At 39.7% G+C, this 22192-nt stretch overlaps 1 protein-coding gene across 1 annotated transcript in view; it reads right to left on the reverse strand.

The window, feature by feature from the left end:
• The window catches only part of LOC148758739 (uncharacterized), a 366645-nt gene that overhangs the window by 324314 nt on the left and 20139 nt on the right, over positions 1-22192 (reverse strand). The window lies entirely within an intron of this gene.

A 22192-nucleotide genomic window follows, 5' to 3' on the forward strand; every position in this document is an offset into this window, starting at 1 on the left:
TACAGGACACCTTATGTGGTGTCCTTTCCACGTGCCAAGGCTCAATGATGAAGGTTCTGTGCCTACAGGGGAGTCTGTGCCTGTGATCGGGTGGGTAAGTTTGTCTGCTTCTGGAATTCAGGATGGAAGCCCTCGCTGCCCCCCAGAACCGTGCTGTGGACTGTCATAATAAAACTGCCATTTCTATGTCCATCTCCTTTATTCTTCTTTGGTTTTGAACTCAGATGGAAGAGATAGGGAGTATCGTGTGCCTACCTCCTCCAACCCCAATATCCTGGGCCAAACAATGAGCTTCTCATTTTTCTACTGACATATAAGTTCTTTCCCAGGTTCTTCATGTAATTAGACACACCTTCTGCCCTATTAGTCATGCAAATATGCCCAGGAATGCCTGAATTTTAAGAAAATACAGCTGATTTGCAATTTGTGTTCTATGTGCTGTAAATTAGCACAATATACTACATATTACCAGATAACAAACTTAAAGAACTAGGTAAATAGGTTTTATGAGTCTTACATTTAAATTTTTAAGTTGGAGAACATTCTGAGTGCAATTGAATGAAATATGAAATTGCCACCATCTCTCCTAGCTATTCTAATTTTTCAAATTAAAAGAGAACGAGAACAAAGGTCCATATGCTACAAGTGTGGAATTAGTAGGTCCTTTACTAATTAATTTTTTTCAATGGTTTGGGGAAATGCTAAAGTTAATCTTGGAGTTGAAGTGTCTGTGGCATACTGGACTCCCTGCCAGTAACCATCTTGACCTCTTCCTTGCCTAATAATCAGGAGCTATATTTCCTAGGAGGATACGTCACCAAATTCATAAGGCAAAACAACTGATACAGTGGATTTTGATGAGAGCAGAAAACATGCACACATAAGCCAAAGAAATTAATCACACTGATTTTTAATACATTTTTAATTGTGATAAAATATACGTAAGATTTATCATCTTAACTATTTTTAAGGGTACAGTTCAGGATTATTAAGTACATTCAAATTATTGTGCAACCCTCACCACCACCATCTCCAGAACTCTTTCATCTTGCAAAACCGAAACTCTGTACCTGTTAAAGAACAACTCCTCGTTCCCCACCTCCTCTCAGCCCCTGGCAACCACCATTCTACTTTCTGACCCTATGAATCTGACTATTCTAGAAATCTCATAGAGGGAATCATACAGTCTTTGTATTTTTGTGACTAAAGACAATTATTTTTCAGTGGCTTCTTTCCTATCCTGTGCCCATCACTTACGTATGCCTGGCCATGGGCTTATTTGCCTGTTAACCCACCCAGCAATTGCACCAACACATAAGCCCGGCTGTTTTACATACATAAGACCACATGCTTCTACTTGACTTTTGTACCTAGTAGTCACTATGCCAAATAAAGCCTCTGTGCCATAGCCTGTTTTTTTTGTCCGAAGTTAAATTCATAAAGTCAAAACACCTTCCAGTTTTCATGGTGCAACTAGCTCCCTCTGCACCATTCTCTGGAAGCCTCCCACACATGCAGCAAAAACACCAAGAGACCAAAGCCAGACTCAGAGAGCCAAAATAAGCAGTCAGGTGTCTGTAGGCAAGGCCATCAAAAAAAGTTCAATGTCAACAGGCAACATCACAGACAAAGTCAAAACTGAAGAAAGGCCCACTATGCATTTTCAATAGCACCCCTGAGGTCCAGCAACTTGCCACATGGGGCAGAGGCTGATCTCTACCAGCAAAATATGTCTGGTATATGAGACATGTTAGGAAAATACTGTATATTCTCTAATTTTATTGTTTAATATTAAAATAAACTATTTTAATTCGATGTCATAACTCAATTATCTTGTTTCTAGCAACACAGATTCCAAATCCAAAATCTGAATGAAATCTCACATAAGCACTTTGCTTTATTTTTCTTTAAAAAAACAAAAACAAAACCCTTTGTCTGAGGACCTAGAGGAAAGCAAGATCTCTCTCCTTGGATAATTGTAACTCTTAAGAAAAGTGGCTTTGGAAAGAAGAAGTCAAAACCAGCTTGAACTTTGGACCTGAAACAACATACACTGAATATTATGAAACTATCATTAGAAATAATGTTCTGGAACCAATGATAATGCATTTCTCAAACTGAAACTATTATTTATTAAATTTTGTAATTAATTCTGGGACCTGGCACTCTTTTCCCATTTGGGAAGAGTCTGCCTTTTTGGGTCTCAGATTCTTCACATGCATAGTCAAGGTTGTAATTTTCAAAGTTCTTTGAAGTCCTGACAGACAGTCATTTCCATCATCCCTGAAGAAAACCTATATTAAAGAATTACCATGTTTCCCCGAAAACAAGACCTAGCTGGACCATCAGCTCCAATGCATCTTTTGGAGTAAAAATTAATATAAGACCTGGCCTGATATTATATTATATTATATTATATTATATTATATTATATTATATTATATTATATTATATTATATTATATTATATGACCTGATCTTATATTACATTAAAATAAGACTGGGTCTTATTTTAATTTTTGCTACAAAAGACGCATTGGAGCTGATGGTCCGGCTAGGTCTTATTTTCAGGGAAACATGGTAAGCGATTAAAACATAAGACTTTACTTCACCTGAAAGGGTCAGGGTCCTGGAAATCACACCTTTATATGCCACCATTGTTCCACACACTCCACTACTAGAGCCTCAGAATGTTGGAGATAGAAAGAGTCTTGAAGGCCTACTGCATCAAATTCTTTGCTTTTCAGGTGAGGAAACTTAGGTCCAGAATGGTTTAACTCAGTTAAGGTCATGTAACTAGGATAAAAATTCAAATCTCTTGAAACTTACTTCAGTGATATTTTCATCACACCAAACAAAAATATTTAAATAGTGAGAAAATCAATTGGTCTTTATCTGGAATCTAACTCCTAAGATTTCCCAGAGTCACTTGCCCTGACCAAACTTCTTCAAGATGAAGGATGCCAGTGAACAGAGAGAAGCTGGGTTCATTTGCAGATTAGACAATTGCCTCCTAAGAGACTATGTTGGCCATGATCCATGTGCCGAACTGCGTGTCGTAACACCTTAGTGACCTTCACAAAACAGGCTGCTGATGTTGAAGGGGGCAAATGGTTAACAATTATATGGATTCAATTTAAATCACGCCAGTGTCAAACTTAAATTATAAGGCCAGCAGCTTCGATCCAACTTCCAAAGTAGATTCTATGAAGAATTTTAGATACAAGTAGATTTCCAGAGTCTGAATTTGTAGACAAGATAATGGTATAAGGAAGAGATTCATGGATTCGCCGAGAACCAGAATATCTTTTGGATGAGTAAGAGTCGATACAGAAAAACGTAGGCTGAGGTAAAATAGCACCAGTTAAGGATATTTTTCAAGTTTCAGAAAGTTTAAAATTTAAAAATGGCGAGGAAGATGGATAAAAACATAGGATCTGAGATATCCAAGATTCAAATAAAGCAATCAGGGGGGAAGTGGAGAACATATCTGAGAAAAATGCGGAAATAAAATAAGGATGTCCTAATCTAAGGGCTAATGCATGGGAGAAGCAGTGAAGGACCAATCCAGTATGTATAACTGCTTCAAATAAACATTAAAGTCTTATCAGACCGAATGGCCAGATGGGAACACTTGGCAATAAGTGAGGGCTATGATACAACGAGCATGGAAGGAATGAGATAGCCTCTTGCTGCCAAACAAAAATTCTGAGCAGGAAGGATATGGTACAGGCACACAGGAGGGGTGTGGCTTTGAGTTTTAGGACATCTTAAATGTAAACAAGTTGCAGAACTTTATGGAAAAGGGAAATATAATAGAACTCCTGGGGGTAGCAACGCCATACAGGAGTCCCTGCTTATCCTTGGGGATACGTTCCAACACCCCAGTAGAAGCCTGAAACCTCAGAGAGTACTGAACCCTATATACACTATGTTTTTACCTATACATATGTACATACATGTGATGAAGTTTAATATATAAATTAAGCACAGCAAGAGATTAAGAACAATAATAAAATAGAACACTTATAACAATATACTGTAATAAAAGTTATGTAAATATGTTCTCTCTCTCTCTCAACCTCTCTCTGTCAAAATATCTGATAACCGACCTGATCACCAAGTGTCTATACAGCACAGAGCCACGGGGATGATTCACGTCCTGGAGGGGACAAGGTGAGATGGCCCAAGATTTTATCACACTATTCAGAATGATGCGCAATTTTAAACTTATGAATTGTTTATTTCTGGAATTTTCCACTTAATATTTTCAGATGACAGTTGACCATGGGTAACTAAAACTGCAGAAAGCGAACCTATGGGGGTGGGGGGAACTATGATACTTAAAGGTCTAGATCAGAGTTTGGCAGATTATGGCCCACAGGCCAAATCTAGTCCACAGCCTATTTCTCTATAACCTGCAAGCCCAATGAAGTTTAAGAAAAAAAGTTAGTGCCTAAAAAATACATAATATAAAAAAATTAATATGTTCATGTAGAAAAATATAAGGAATACCATACATAGCAGAACAGATACAAATTTTAAAATTTAAGCTAAAAAAAAAAAACTGGGGGAGGTTTCTGAGGAACTAATCCCAATATTGAAATCTTTGTTAGAATCACAGGAGGCAGAAAGACAACAAGAGAATCGATGAGACCAATTGATTGATGATCACAATATAAAAAGTCCATACAGGTCTGAAAAGGAGGTAGCAGAATGAATCAGTTTATAAAGGAAGGCATTAGGGACATTCTTACTCCTAAATTAACTTTTGAAGCAGATCAGTCACAGGTACAAAATCAAATAGCAATAAATAAACTGGATGTTCTTGGCTGAATCGATAACGCATTTTGTCACAATTTTCTTTCCCAAACTTGAGTAATCACTAGAAATAAATGGGCTCTACCCAAGAGGTTAGAAGAAACTCAAAGGTGAAATTCTGGATCCATTGAAACTTGTATTGACAGATCAATTTAATGGAGGACAGGAAAAGTGCTAATGTGACAAGCATTCATGAGTAAGGACCAAAGGATATGATCCCCTGTACATTTAAGAATAAAACAATCTACAGTATAAGAAAGGCAAGATAGCTTCTGAAAGGGAGATAACACCTCCTTAGTCCTGGGAAAAGAGAATGCAGTTGATGTCTTCTATTTAAATACTCATAATACTGGGATAAGATTCCCTGAAAAAAACTACATGTATTTAAGAATACTTCTAATTGCAAAAGCAATATATATTCTTTGTAGAAAATGTGGAAAATACAGAGAAGCAAAATGAATAAAATTAAAATCATCCATAATCTAGTTAATGGAGACGTCCACTGTCAACATTTAGCTGTATATTATTTGGGACCAAACATGGAATTTAATTAACTGTTTTATCTTGGAGGAGAACTGACACTGACTCCAAAAAAAAAGGAGAGAGGGAAAATATTTTTTAAATGGTTCCAACTCACAAATCGATGCTAATATGTAACAAGAGGCGGTTTACAATAAAATCCTCAGGTTTGCACATGACATTAAGTTCTTTTTAATAGTGAAATATTATGCCATTTATGCAGAGGAAACTGTGAACATTTCACAAGTCTGCATATGGGAGCAGAAAACTGGCAGATGAAATTCCTTATAGGCAAGTGTAAGAGAATATATTCAGGGGACCGTAAGACCAATTATCCTGGAAAAATGATGGATTCCGAGGTTTTAGTCACCTAGAACATGGAGCAAACCATCATAATAGGCTATACTTTAAAGACAATGTACTGGTTCAACTAAAAGATTAAAATCATGCAGAAACCATATTCTACTCTCTAAACTAATCATATATCCACAGCTAGAATGCTCTGTGCATTTCCAGTCCTGCCTTAATAAGGGCCAAAGTTATCAAAGAAATGATCCAAGAGGTCAAAGAAGTGAATACACTTGCCTATGAGAATCAGTGTTACTAGCATTCTCCAATCTGTAAAATCTAATTGTGATAGCTGTCATCGAAATGAGATGAAGTCTATAAGATCGGGGTTATTTCTAGATTAGATGACGTTCCTTAACCTGGGGTGCATGGACTTCAGAAGGACTGTAAACTCCTTAAAATGGGATGCACATTTTCTACATATATGTATGTATTAACGTTATATATATATATATATATATATATATATATGTGTGTATATATATATATACACACACACATACATATATATGTATATAAATCTATATAATAAAAATTATATACATATGTTTATAATTATATTTCTTCTGTTGTGTCGATGCATAGTTATTATCATATTCTTAATAGGGTTCATAACCCCCAAATCTCAAAAACTAGTCGTCTAGATGTTAAGGGTGTGGGTGTTGTCGCTAATTCTTGGGAGCAGACCTTGAAGCTTGAAAGAGTAAGCTTTAAAACAAATTCAGCTATATTTATCCCATGAAAAATAAGCATGTCGAACTCATTTCCCTGGGAAATGGAATAGATAGAAGGCATATATTTATGGGAGTGTTTGAAGGAGATCCCTAAGCTTCTGATCTCTAAGCTCCATGAGGGCAAAGACTGAGGTCTGTCTTGGCCACTTTTCTACCCCTAGTCCTTAGAACAAGGCCTAGCACATAGTAGGCACTTAATAAATACTTGATCGGTCAAGAGCTAGATCAATCTTGGTAGCGTCATTAGAGGCGATGGCAACATGAATGCCAGGTCTGTCTCTGGGTGGCGTCTGTGATAGTCACAGAGGTGAGGCAGTCTTGCCCCTTCTCTCCTTCCCACATCCTCATCTCACCTTCTTGCTCAGCCATCTGCCACGATGAGGGCATTTAGAATGTGGAGAACACAGCACCACGACAGCAGAGGATTGTGCTAACTTGGCCTTGGAAGAACACAGGGAAAAAAAGAAAAAGAAACTAGAAATGAACTATCAAAGCATTAAAAAGTTTATAAGAATTTATGAACATGAAACATGTACAACTGTTAAATGGAATACTGTCAAGCAGATTAATTAGGTAACATTTGGAAAGTGCACTGAAGATGAAAATTGCCAAATAAGGTCTTTGCACATTGAACCAATTTCTCATTTGTTCTAAGTGGGTGGCATGAGAAACAAGTCCACTAATAGTTGAGACAACTATTGTCTCAAGAGGGGCTATAGAGGGTCTTTGGCCCTCTGGAGGCTGAGCCCAGCACTGCCTTTCTCTAGGATTTTGAGTAAAGTGTGTTTCCCCGAGTGACTGTGAGGTCATAGCTGTGGGGCCCTCCCTACAGTTCTCTGCTTCTGTGTGTCAGTATCCCCGACTCTCTCAGCTCTGAAGTAGGCTACAGGCCCCTTGCAGGAGGCCTCTTAGTGCTTATGCTTTATCAAAAGCCTGTTCTCTAATCCGAATTTAGATTTTGTTAAAAATGGGATTTTAGCCCACATTTCCTGGAGAGATGATATTCCATTCTCTTGAAACCCAGCACAAGAGCCAGCACTCAGTACCAACGGCTACCTCCAACTCATCGGGTCAAAACAGATATGTTCCCTGGAGGCAGAGGCAGTGAAGGAAGAATCCCAAACCAGAAATCATCTGGATTCAGTAGCCCATAGCATGAGAAACTAAATTCTTTCAGTGTCATTTGTCTCTGAAAAGAAAAGAAAAAAAAAAAAAACTGGGTTCCACCTGTTCGCTGTATTAAGTTTCACCTGTCTCTTTGAAAAGCATTTTTATTTTGAGCAGCATTTGTTCTGATTTACTTAAGTTTTAAGATCCCTCCTACTTCCAAAAGGAACAGAGACAATTTACAGATTAAAATGAAGCACAAAAAACTAAAGAATTGAGGGATAAAATAGGACAGATAAAGCATTCCTATGCTGGTATTTATAAGACATGGTACACTTTAGTAGAAAAAGTATTGGAAAAGAAGTTAAAAAAAAAACCTGGGTTCTAGCCATAACTCTGTCCCTAAAGAACCATGTGGTCTTGTGCAATTTTTATTCCAGTGGCAAAACAAAGTCTTTGCAAGTTTTTCAACATACTTTTTTAAGTGTTTAAAAAATAGTATTCTGGCTTTAGTATGTCAGACAAAATGAAGTGGGTGAGGCTGCAAAGGGAACCGTTAAGAGGCTCAAGTGTATCCCAGTTCTAGGGAGATTAAGAGCTGAAATGACAAAGAAGAGGAGGAACAACAGCTTTTCAAGGAGGACTTGACAGAACTTGGAAACTGACTAGATATGAGAATGAGCAAGATGACTGAGATTTGGTGGCTGAGCACCTGGTATCGCTGTGAATAGGAACAGGAAAAATGTGTCCGGGAGAGGAAGTGAGACCAGGACAGAGAAGGGCATACTCAGCCTTGTCTTGTGGAGTTTGCAATACTTGAAACCATCCATGTGCAATATCACACAGTCATGTCTGGTGTGAGCTAGACCTGAGACAGGAGATTGACGCTCTAAAGTCATTCACATTTCAGTAAAGGAGCAGCTGAGGGCATGCAGGAAGTGTTCGGGGGGAGTGGAGGGCTGAGGGCTGAGTCTGGAGTTACCCAGGACCAGACGGCCAAAGACAGCCCCTGGGACCAGGTTACTCAGTTCCAAGCATTTGCTTCTGTCATTAAATACTTTCAATTTTTGCTCTTCTCGGTTATCTCTAATCCCACTCAAGAGTTCTCACAGAGAGTGCCTGCTGCAGAGGGTGAGTAGAGACAAGCTGAGTTTCTGACACGTGTACATCTGGCCCAGTTGGCTGTGTTGCATTTTTCCAGCATCCATTCTCTTTTTATTGGATGGACCCACTTAGTTGCATATCCTCTTCTGAATGCATGTTGACTGCAGGCAACCCAGGATTTCCTGAACTATTTAGGTTGACTCAGTCTCTCCAATTACATTTTATTTACATTTCCCCAAACCTGGCCCCATCCATTCCGAGCCTCCACGCTTCCAAGGGTCATCTTTTGTGCTGTACTCACTGTCAACCTTCTCCAGAAACCTTGGGCAAGTTAGTCATGAGTTTCTGAAGGTTTCTTTCCTACCATTTATCAAGGGCAATTGCACAGATCCCACATTCAACAAGATGAATCCCCATGATGCTTTCCCCTATAATAATACCCAACTTTATTAATCCTCAGAGGCAGACAGTTAGTTCTGGGGTTTTCCATCATATGCTATTTACTACTGGCCACATAATAAATTATAGACCAATGTGCTAAAACTACCAAAATACTCTCATCAAAAAAGAAAAACATTTTTATTTTCCTTTTTATCCTTCCCCTCCTAATCTCAGCATCAAAGATACTGTAGTTGGTGAAATAGAGGTATATGCAATTTGTTAAAATAACTAGCTTCTATGAAATATAAATTGAATGTCTTTTTGGTACAATATGACACACATATATATTAAATATATATTATTATATATTACGCATAATATCTGTAATTTATATCATAATATACATTATTTTTATTAAGATGGAATGTTTTCCAGTGGGGGGCATTGTAATGTGTACGTCTTAGTCATTGTAAAACCTGATGTCACTTAGATCTAAAACTTTTTTTCCATAACCCAGTTCTAGATGATACTATTAGTGTAGTTTATACTAACATTTGATAAACCAGCTTTTCTAGTGACATTTATGACACACATACAACAACCGTAAGAGCAGATGCGGGAAGAAATGAAAAGTGTAATAAAAGGAAAGGGGCACCTAAGGATAGATATTCGACATGACTGCTGTTGGTAGACATTAATCCCTGGCAGCCCTGGTGGTCTGTGAAGAAGGTCCTCCCAACGCCTCCCCTCCATTGCTCTCGGCTATTTGTGAACTGAAGTCAGCCTCAAATTGAAACAAGTGAAGCGCTTAGAGACAGCTGGAGCACAGACCAGCCACAGCCAAATGGTTTTCCCTCTGCAGACTCAGAGGGCAAAACCAGCTGTATCAGTCTAAGGGCAGAGAGGGTGGCATGGAACCTCGCTGGCGAAAGAGAGAAAGTGCAGGTGTTTGAGACAGAACAGAGTTGTAGGGTCTCCAACAGATGTGAACCGTAGGAAGAATGAGATCCCTGTATTCCATACAGCTAAGAAGTATTTGCACCATCTCTGCCCTGACATACTATCAAGCATCTATTTTGAATGTAAATGGAGCGTTCTGAAGGTATAATAGGAAAACTGCTAGAATTAGAATGAGAGGGTCGTGTGGTTCACTATGCTACTTCCTAGCTGTGTGGCATTAAGCAAGTTATTTAACTTCTGTGAGTCTGTTTTCTTAATCAGTAAAATGGGAATGATAATTATAATGCATCCCTTACGAAGTTGCTATGGGAATTAATAAGATAAGGTAGCTAAAGAGTTTGTGAGGTTTCAGTGCCGCGCAAATGCAAGTTATTAGCGATTCTCTAAGACCAGTGCCACACATTTATCCGTTGGTCACGACAGAATGAGTTTAGTTCACTTGAGGATGAGCAAGCTCAGAGGAAACTCAGACAGTTGTGGCATGATTTGCGCAGCGTTCTCCCCAGTGTTCGAAGTGACAAAGTGTGCAGAAGATAGCAATGCAACTGCAGAATGCTGCACAGAGGGTTGCTACTCAGTCGAGGCTGCCTGACCTCAGATTCCACTCACCGTCCGGAAGTTACAGGGGTACAGGTTTGGCGTCTATGCCAGTGTACCACATGCTGGCTTCATTATTGAGAAAAAGGGGTGAGAATCTCACAGAGCAAGCGTCAATTCCACCTGCTCCTCAGTGACATTGTGAAACCACATCCCAGAGAATGACTGTTTGAGTTGTTCCATCCCAGACCTCAGGTATAAGCCCTGGAGGTCTGTGTACAGTGGTTCCTGGGTAAGCACGATTTCAAAGGCCTTTAGACAATAAAAATGGAAAAAGTGACTACCAGGTCTTATATTTAGTTAGTTTACTTCATTCTACTGACTCAGCACTCTCTCTTTTTAAATCTTTAAAATCTTTAAAAGGCTCTGGGCCTTTTTTCTTTTCTACATTTCTCCTTTGTGCAAACTCTCTTCCTTCCTTTGCACATCCCTTCTTTCTCACCTTTTATATCCTTCCTCTTCCTTTCCCTTTCAATGGTCACAATATTAAATCAAAACATGCCAATATTACTTATAAGAAATAAATAAGGTTTTAGGTTCTCTGCTTGTAAAGCATATAAACTAAAGTAATTTACAAATCTTTCTCAAAAACACAAAATGAAATAAAAATGAAATTAGGTTAGTTTATTTAATGTAATAATATTTTTTTTTCTCTCTCTCGGGGACACTTGAGAGGAATTTGAACTTGAAGCGGTTTTAACAGTCAGTCGTTCACAATTGTTGCCACAAGGAATTCCTGAAAAACTTCATCATAAAATATGTCATTGTAAAGCAGATTGTATTTTCCCACAGAAACCAGTTTGTAATTAGAAGTTGTGTTTTTGACCAAGGATTTCAAATCCAATAAATTACCAATCTGACCAACAATATGTCATGAAGGAAAAGTTACCATTAGAAAATGTTATAGTCATTTGAAATAGTAAAATTAGGCCCCAGGTCTTATAAAAAGATCAAAAATAGAGCTCTCATAATGATTATGAAAGCGTCCTAACCTATTACTAAGTACACCGATCACAGAAAAATACAACACTATCTTGTCAAAAACTGGACTAAAAATTAATGTGTTACCTATAATGAGTATTAACATTTAGGTAATAATGACTTGATTTGATGTCCTTGACTATAGAAAAAGTTTCTAGGGAGACACTAGGCGAGCTGAGCCTCCTTACGAAGCCCACTGGTGAGCAAGGACTATGGCAGAGAACAAAGGTTCGCCTCAGATGCAGTTCTACCTTATCCACTTATCAGTCATTGGAAACATGCTAATTAAATTTGGAGGGGATGCTCCACACCTTTATGCTCTTGGTTAAAATTAATAAGGATCACAAGTTGGAAAAGTGGACAGACCTAAACAGAACGAAATTCAATAGGGGTTTATGAGATTGTCATTGAAGTGGAAGAACAAACCTCATGTCATTATCATCAAGGAAACATTTACTGAATACCCACCAGACTAGGGGAGATATACTCGTAAGTGGTGTAAGAGGCTTGAGAGTAGAAAAAGAGCTGCTCATTATACGTAGAAAAATTTAATATCAGAAGTTAAAAGCAAATGAGCTAGACATGAATAGATATAAAACAGGCACATTTTGTAAGTGTAACACAGACGTGAAATAGTCAATAAAAGCAGAAACTATAAGGTTTATGGGGTTCCCGTAAACCCTCTACCCACCCTAACAGAACCCACAGCACCTGTGGTGTCACTCACCTGAGAGTCACACTCTGTTGAGTGACGTGGCTGTCTCCCTGCTCGGCTACCTCTTCCTTGTGTCTTCCCATTTTCTACCTGTCTGACCCCTAACAGGCACTCAGGAAATGTTTGTTGAATGAAAGAACAAATTAATGCTCTGTTTCGCAGTGAGAACACGGGCAGGAGTCAAAGTTCCTGAGTTCTAATTCAGCCTCAACCACTCGCTGACTTGTATTTGGACTCCCAGAAGGAATCCCTCACCTTCTCAACACAAACGACCACATGCATTACTTCTCCCCTTGTTGGGCTCACGCTGGGAAAATTTTGGACTGCCAAATCCCCGTCATTACGCAATTTTGTAAAAGTTTTTTCCCTCGAGACGATCAATGTTAATGCACTAAGTTGATACAATTATTGCCAAGAGTTGAAAAATTAAATGTTTATAGTCTGTACAACTTATCACTGGTAAACATTCCCCTTTTTAAAATTGAAATTAGGTCACTGCTACCCTTGCATTACTGTATTCAGAGTCTGGCCTCCAAGTTGGAGGCAAATTTCGATCCTATGAATGAGGCCTTCTTATTCTAACAACCTTGAAATCTGTGTTATTTTAGGTTATGACCTAGAGATGAAAAGACTGACCAAACATATATAATTATGGATATTTATTTGTGAAATACAGGAAAAGTAAAAACAAGGAATCATCTCCTTAAGCAGAAGCAAGACGAATGTACATTTGCATTTTTGGTTTTGGTTTTTGTCTTTTTTTTTGCCAACTCCCAACACACACCACCATGCGCAACACATAATTACTGAAGAGCCACTGGTGAATCACATGGTCCTCTAGAAGAGACGTGGTCCTCCCTCACCAGCCAGAGTCAGGGATCTCCTTCCCAGCATTCCTGACTGGAGGACGCCAGCCTGGAATTACTGAGATGGTGAGGCCCAGTGCAATGCCTTCCAATCCAAATGGTGCACAGGGGAAAACTACATTAATTATGAACCATGTTCTCAGAGAAGGAAGAGTAAAGGGGAGGAGGAGTGTAAGATTGGGGAGAGAAGCACAGCAACAAACACTGCCTTGCTGTGAGAGACGAAAGGAAGGACTGAAGATGCCCACTAGGAATCTAGAGGGAATGACGGAACCTGCAATAGAGGGAATGACGGGACCTGCAATAGAGGGGATGACGGGACCTGCAATAGAGGGAATGACGGGACCTGCAATAGAGGGGATGACGGGACCTGCAATAGAGGGGATGACGGGACCTGCAATAGAGGGGATGACGGGACCTGCAATAGAGGGAATGACGGGACCTGCAATAGAGGGAATGACGGGACCTGCAATAGAGGGGATGACGGGACCTGCAATAGAGGGGATGACGGGACCTGCAATAGAGGGGATGACGGGACCTGCAATAGAGGGGATGACGGGACCTGCAATAGAGGGGATGACGGGACCTGCAATAGAGGGGATGACGGGACCTGCAATAGAGGGGATGACGGGACCTGCAATAGAGGGGATGACGGGACCTGCAATAGAGGGGATGACGGGACCTGCAATAGAGGGGATGACGGGACCTGCAATAGAGGGGATGACGGGACCTGCAATAGAGGGAATGACGGGACCTGCAATAGAGGGGATGACGGGACCTGCAATAGAGGGGATGACGGGACCTGCAATAGAGGGGATGACGGGACCTGCAATAGAGGGGATGACGGGACCTGCAATAGAGGGGATGACGGGACCTGCAATAGAGGGAATGACGGGACCTGCAATAGAGGGAATGACGGGACCTGCAATAGAGGGGATGACGGGACCTGCAATAGAGGGGATGACGGGACCTGCAATAGAGGGGATGACGGGACCTGCAATAGAGGGAATGACGGGACCTGCAATAGAGGGAATGACGGGACCTGCAATAGAGGGAATGACGGGACCTGCAATAGAGGGAATGACGGGACCTGCAATAGAGGGGATGACGGGACCTGCAATAGAGGGGATGACGGGACCTGCAATAGAGGGGATGACGGGACCTGCAATAGAGGGGATGACGGGACCTGCAATAGAGGGGATGACGGGACCTGCAATAGAGGGGATGACGGGACCTGCAATAGAGGGGATGACGGGACCTGCAATAGAGGGGATGACGGGACCTGCAATAGAGGGGATGACGGGACCTGCAATAGAGGGAATGACGGGACCTGCAATAGAGGGGATGACGGGACCTGCAATAGAGGGGATGACGGGACCTGCAATAGAGGGGATGACGGGACCTGCAATAGAGGGGATGACGGGACCTGCACTAGAGGGGATGACGGGACCTGCACTAGAGGGGATGACGGGACCTGCACTAGAGGGGATGACGGGACCTGCAATAGAGGGGATGACGGGACCTGCAATAGAGGGAATGACGGAACCTGCAATAGAGGGAATGACGGAACCTGCAATAGAGGGAATGACGGGACCTGCAATCCAGGACCATGATGCGCTATGTCATTCCCAGGCCCAGCACAGCTGCTGCAGGGCTGAGAGACCTCAGAAAAACTGCCCCAGCTGCCTCATGCATCCAGTGGAGATGAACTTCTTGCCTCATTCAACGAGCTGGGCATAAAATGAGGTACAGGTATTTTGAAGAATTGAAAACTTATTAAACTAAAAGTTATCTTGAATGTTTTTAAGAAAAGGATAAATGGCTCTGTGTATCTGAGAAGAAAGAGTATTATTGCATGAAGGCTGAGGTGTGGGTTCGTGGCTGCCTCTTTGGCCCTAAAAATGCTCTGATTACAGGGCTGGGGGGAGGGCGGGTTCTCAAACCCAATGCCTTCCGTGTTGTTATGCTTAGGAAGGCAGGCCTGGAAAGTGTACCGTTTCCTGACAATAGCTAAAAAAAAGAATTAAAAGTTTCCATATCGTTCTTCCCCTTAAAGAACTAAGTAGGAATAAAAGAACTGAAAAAAGAAAAGAAGAAAATCACACACACACACACACACACACACACACACACACACACACAGATGAGGGTATATTGGACAATTTGAAAAAAAAATGAGAAAAGAGAATGGGAAGTGGAGAGAGGAAAAGATCAGAGTTAAAAAAGAGATTTATTGAGAAGAAGAAAGAGAGAAACTGAGACTAGATACAGGCCAACTTGAAAAGAAACGGTAGAATGTGCGAAAAAAACTGACTTCAGTGTGCACGGGAATAAAAGGCAATGCCAAATAAAAGGCAAGAGAAAAAAGCACGAAAATGAAAGCGCTATCAGAAAGGGAAAAATGTCATGTAGAGATCAAAGAGATTTAAAAATTGGGGTAAAAAATCCTTCAAGCATTTCTATGTAGTTAGCCGAGGAAGAATATGAATTCAAGAGGATAGGGGAGAGAAGAAAAGGAATGACAAACAATCATATAAAAAAATTAAATGATACTAAAGAAAAGAACAAGGAAAATAGGAGACAAATGATTGTGGTAAAAGAAAAACTCATATGTAAGAAATTTGCAGCAGCTAAATTAGGTTAAAAGCCTTGTTGTAAACATCATTGTCAATAAAAAGGATTTATTGAACTCACTTTGAACGTGGCAAACACAGGTAGGAGAACACAGAGCCCCTTTAAAGAGGAACGAAGACAAATCAGAAAACAGAAGTAGTTAACCTGAAGTAAAAACTCCACAGCCCCCAAAGCAGCCTTTTATCCTGCCACTTGACAAAGAAGGCATTCTAAAAATATTTGTGGGATAAATGAATGAACGAACGAACGAACGAACGAATAAATCTATGGCTCCTGATGACATACAAACATTCTTGTTGCCCATTATTCTCAACGCATTGTAGAAACTCCCCTTCCTCTTCTTGTTCTGCCAGAAAAAAATGACAAAGTCCCTGTGGTCTACGCACCCGGGAGTCATCCCAGCCCCATTTCCTATGAGAAGGGGAGAAGGGAAGTGGTGACAGGTTTCCAGTTTTCAAAGCATTTATAAAATACCTTATTTTATCCCTGGCACGTTCAGCGAGGCAACATTATTATCTTGAATTAAAATCAACATGAAGAAGTCTAGAGATCATTTTAATGATGTCAGAAAAAGAACAATAGAGGTCATAGGGATAGGGATAGTTAATAGTAAGGTTCCCTGACACCTGATTCAGAGAGACTTTTGGAACTACTATAGATGGAGACAACTTAGCTCCATTTAGATAGCTGAAGAAGTGAGATGTCAGCTGGGCTTTAAAATTTGAAAAAAATAGGGCTTGAGGCTCTTAGACCAGGGAAGGGAAAACAAATGCACAGATACACACACACACATACACACACACACACACACACGCACACGCACACACACACGCACACACACACAATTACACTACACTTAAAGTAGTCAAAATCAACATTGAGAATTTGAGTGTCATTTAGATGGTCCTGAACAAGGACCCAAAAACTCTCTCCACTTAGTTCAATTGTTTTTGTAATAGAATTTACTTCCTATCTATCAAAGCCCATTACTAAATTTAAGGCATTGTTTTCTTTAAGGGGTACCCCCTTTTTAACACAAATACTGTGATAAACATAAGAAGATCCTAAGCAAGCATTTAAAATAATTAAATGTATGTCAATCTCAGGCTTGAAAATAGTCAACTATTTCAGAATAGAGTTTGTGTTACAAGAAGTGGTCCGAACGCCTGGGGAATTTTCCATCAGTTCCCTGAGAGGCAGAGGAGGGAGGCTAAGATATATGGCCAAGCTTCAGAAGAGCAAATCAGCCAGACAAGTGTGTTTTCATGTCAGCCCAGAGACTTTCAGGTTGCAGATGAGTATTAAGTGTAGCACATTTAAATCAGTGTATTTCACATCATGGCATAGTAAGCCAAGTGTGTCAACAGAGGCAGAACTGGAACTTGTGCAGCTATCTAGCCACAAGAGTCAGCACCCCCTGCCTCTCCTCAATTGTCAAGAAACCCATTAGATAAATTGTATAGACTTGTCCTTTTAAAAAATGTAACATTTAACTGGGAAACATATTTTAAATAGGATTTTTAAAAGTCACTCATATTAATGGAATTAATTATCAAAGTTGCCATGTATATTGTCACGTTTCTTCTCTGCATGAGAATGACTAGGTTTTCTTTCATGCCTGCTTCCTTCATATCTGAAGTAACCCAGGTGCTGAGAGAGCGACTGAGATATTATTACTATCCTTAACTTTAAAAAAATCAAAATATTAATGTCAGTTTCTACAGTGAATATGATTATTTAATTTATGTAATATGACTCATTATTTTCTTAGCTTATGCTACTAGAAATAGATATGATTATTCTCTTCAATTGAGCAGAGATTAAACTCAGGCTCACATATCAATCAGGGCCACAGAATCAGAAACTAAGATGGTTTATACAAGAAAAGATAATAGAATTTTCTTGGAATTAGAAGGAACCTTGGCAATCCTCGTAGGCACTTAATAAATACATGTCAATTTGAACATTTTACCAATAATGAGAAAAACTGGATTTTGAAAACAGTGTCAGTTATATGTGAATCCATTCTAATCACTACTCTCAGCAATTCCGATTGAAATGGTTTTGTGTGTTTTTTCCTGAAGCACAAGACAAAGAGGAACTGAGCAGTAACAGGACCATGAGTCAGAATGCATTTTTGCTGTCGAATGCGTTGACAGAAATCATTTTTGAGTGGCCATGGGCTCTTGGAGGAGCCCCTTAACGAGACTTAGGAGGAAAAAGGATCAGAAGATGACTGTACAGAGTGATACTGCAAATGGAACGCAGTTAGGCGGAAATGGACCAGAAACACTGATCCACCGACCAGCCTGAATGGTGAAACACTCCCTGGAACAAAGTGGCCCTTTTCCTTCTCATCAACTTTTTCAGAGCTCCTTAGGGCACTATTTAATGTCCCATAAAAAGTATTTGCCAAAAGAGATTTTGGTTATATTAGATCACCACGGGATCAAGTGAAGAAAGCCACAGAATCTCAGAGTTCTCTCCCTGCTTAACCTTACTCATTTGCTCACTCATTCGGCCAATGTAACACATAGTTATGGAGACTCCTATGAATTTATTAGGGGATACTGATGCTTCATGAGCATTCTAGCATTTTTTTTCATTAAAACAGAAATAAGTAAGTTGGAACTTTCATTTCATACTGGGCAGCCAAACTATCTTTATTTTATTTGGGGGTGGGGGGAGCTTTGTTGGCCATGTCGGACTCCTGTCTGGGTAGTGATTGGAACATACTGACAGGCGTGGAAGCACGATTCAAAAACTCAACCGGGGCAACTTTCACAAAAAATAATTGAAGACAGTGCTCAAGCCTTGCATATACATAGACACCTGCTATATTTGCATAGCCCAAGCTTGCAGGAAGCTTTAATCAATCATTTTGTGTGTGTAGAATTATCCAACCTGAAAACCATGACTTATTTCACCAGAAAAAATTTTGTTTTTGTTTGCTGCTAGATTAGTTTCATCCCATCTCTCATTCGCCTCCCTCCACCAGCAAACAAAGTTTATATGGAAATATACAGTATGGATCAATGTCCCAGTTAATAAACAATCTTGGCTTATTTTCAAATCTCCAAAAAGGTTAATTCTGTCTTTTGCCAATATGCATAAAATTCTACCTTCTGTCACACACCTCTTCATTTATATTTGTTGACTATTCCTCACTGTGCCGGGTGCTGGGAAACGAGTAAACAAAAGAAGGAGACAAATGTTGATTAAATAATTTTAAAGAGTATGTAATTACAAATCATGATGACTGTACAGGGTGCTACGTGATAGGATAAAACAGGAGAACCTGATACAGATGTAGGGCTGTGGTAGTGATACATCGAGAAAGAGACAATATTTGAGCTGAGTTTGAATAGACAGACATTCACCCAGCAGAAGGTGGGAGGGAGGGATGGAGATGGGGAAGAGAATATTGCAGACAAGAAAAAACAACATATGCAAAGGCCCTGGGGCAGGAGACTTCTCACTGAAGAACTGAAAGGCTTAAGAGAATGCAGCACAGAAAAAGAGTGGCAAATGTGAGTGAGATGAGGCTGGACAGACCTGGGCTCAAAGCATGTGAGGCTTTGCAGACTTTATAGGGAGTTTCATCTTCAAGAGCTATTAGAAGCCATTCAGAGGTTTCCAGATTCTCATTTTAAGAAGCTCATCCTGGGTACAGTGTAAGAAACATATAGAGTGAGGCCTTTTAGTCGACCTGAGACAGATGACAGTAGTACCTGTGAGTTAAAGAGGGGTGTATGCACTCTAGGGACATTTAGGAAGTAAAACCCACAGGACTTGGCTTTGTTAAATGAATAGATGAGTGTATTAATGAATCAGTCCTCAAAACAGTTAGTATTTATTTATTCTTCCCACTTACCACACTGACTGAATTTTAGAAAAATTTTCTACACAAACGGCAATTTTAAAAAAGAAAATACAAAGCTCCACCCAATATTAGTTGTTTACAAACAAAGGCATAGGAACCCTTACATCTTCCGGGCCTTATTGCAGGTTACAGATGAACAGTCTTTAATTCAGTTATTTTTCCCTTTTGAATATTTTTGGAAGAGATTCTCCTAGGTTCCTAATTTATTCGCTACATTTATTAATATGTAAATGTTAACAGCTTTCAATTTAGAGCTAAGCTAAAGATCACTATTTCTTATAGTGTGTTCCCCAGAACCAGCTCTTGAAAAGGTAATACATGTTAGTTAAAAATATATTTTTTAGTAAAGAAACAATGGTTAAGGAGTATTTAACAAGTTTCCTTACTGAAAGGCTTTTCAGAGCCTTTAATCTGCTAATATGCTTTATGAATTTCCAAGAGGGAACTATGTAGCATATCCTAACTCAGGTGTCAATGGAATGCCTTCCACCGAGCATCTCAGGGCACTGATATTCCAGAAGAACCTCTGGGTAATGGAGCCAGGTACATATTGGCTTAGCTCCTTGAACAGGGTTTTGCATACGACAGGTCTTTATAATCAGTTAAGTGAATGAAAATATAGATTAAGACGTGCAAACTCTGACACCAAGTCTCTTAGACGAGAGAGGGTTCCAAGTGCCCCAGGCCTGTAATGGGGTTAGCATTAGAAGGACAGCCACTCACTACTCAGCTTCCAACAACTACTCCAACTTGGTGACATGGAATGTTCCAATTCTTTTTTTAAGAAGCCGGAGATCTACATTTTTATTATATGAAATTTCATAAGCTTGTTTTTGTTTATCTGTTTGGTTGGTTGGTTTTTTAGTGCTACCGGACAAACAGAGCATGTAGGCTACCAGTTTTCAATGTCAGTCATTCTAATACAGGTCACATTTCACCACGTGAAAACAAAATAGCAATGAACAAGCCCAGGAAAGTAGCTCTAGTGTAGCGCCCACAGGAGAAACCTCCTGTGAAATCCATAAAAGCTTTTCTCCCTTTTAAGGAACCCACATTGTCCATTTAAGGAAAATTAACTCCTTCATTGCCTAGAGGCATCCTCAGAGGCCTGGAAATAGGTAACATACCAAATAATGCTGTCAGACCTTGAAAGAAACAATTATTTCCTTCAGATAAACACATTTTCTCCCTATTCGGGGAAGATCAGGTCATTCAGGATAAAGAGCAAGAGAAAAGCAATCCCATTTGAGAAAGCACATTGCTATACCAGAGGCAACACTTAGATACAGCAGAACAATCAGACCAACGTTTAATTACAGATGGGATTGTCTGTTTTACTAAAAAGAAGAAATGTCACTGCTTAAAAGACTACCACCTATCAGTTATTCAGGATCTAATTCATCATCATATTGGCTACCCAACCCCAATTTTCTTTCCATTCCTGCTTAGAATATTTGTCCATTTCAATATAAATAGATACAGGAAAATATACATTTATCAAGTTTCTATATCTTAAATTGAATTAAAACTACACACACACACACACACACACACACACACCATACTTGTACATATAGGGTTAGGTTTTTCTGTGTTTTGTTTTTCTTTTATGATATTACTACAATGGGTGCTTCATTGCTAATCCCTTGCTGAAAATTCTATTTGTATATCTTTTTTCCTCTTTTATCATTTAGAAGTCCAGCATGAATAGTGGGCGAAAAATTATGGCGGTAAGGTTTCTATTTTGTAAAAATCGATTACATTTTTAAATGAAGTGTTAACTTGAAAAAATGAGATTTTTTACTGCTAATAGAACCGTATATATACTAACACCTCTCTAATCTGGAGATAACTTGTTTCATGACCTTAACAATCTAAAACATATCCAAGAAAATGGAATTGAACTAATAAGCCTATGAGAGCCAAAATAGATTAATAACAACAAAGAATAATAGCACCACCTCAATGCTGCCAGGGCAGGTTTTCTTTAAATCATTTCAAACACTGTTACAAACATAATCTCACTCGGTCCTCTTAACAACATTAGAAGAAAGAAAGAGTTGGCAATATTACCCCCATTTTTCAGATGAGACATGTAGGGTTACCATATACAATTTCATCTAAATCAGCAAGGTGATTGGGGCACTATTGATAATGCTGCTAGAAAAACAAACATAAACTGGCATGAGCCCAGGCAAACCGGACATACAGTCACCCTAAAAGTATGTTGGCTGAAAGCCGTGTCCTGACTGAAGGCAAGCCCCTCAGGTCTTCTCTTGGAGCCTGTTTTCTCCTTGAAATAGCTGCGGTGTCTCCACTGTGATTCCATTACTGACAGGTAAGGCGCGCAGACGGCTCAGCCTGGAAGGTCAGGGTTAGACCTGAGAGTCTATCACAGATGAATTAGGCCAGTGGTTCAAATCACAATGACCAGGGCACATAATGTAACCTGCGGCTCATGTCCGGCTCGAATGTCCAGTCAGTGCTAAGGACACCCGCTGTGCCCAGACTCGGAGGCAGGCAGGAAGCCCTGGTCTCTGGAC

This window comes from Rhinolophus sinicus, chromosome 2 (genome assembly GCF_057876585.1).
Source record: "Rhinolophus sinicus isolate RSI-liver-muscle chromosome 2, RSI-T2T, whole genome shotgun sequence".
NCBI lineage: Eukaryota > Metazoa > Chordata > Mammalia > Chiroptera > Rhinolophidae > Rhinolophus > Rhinolophus sinicus.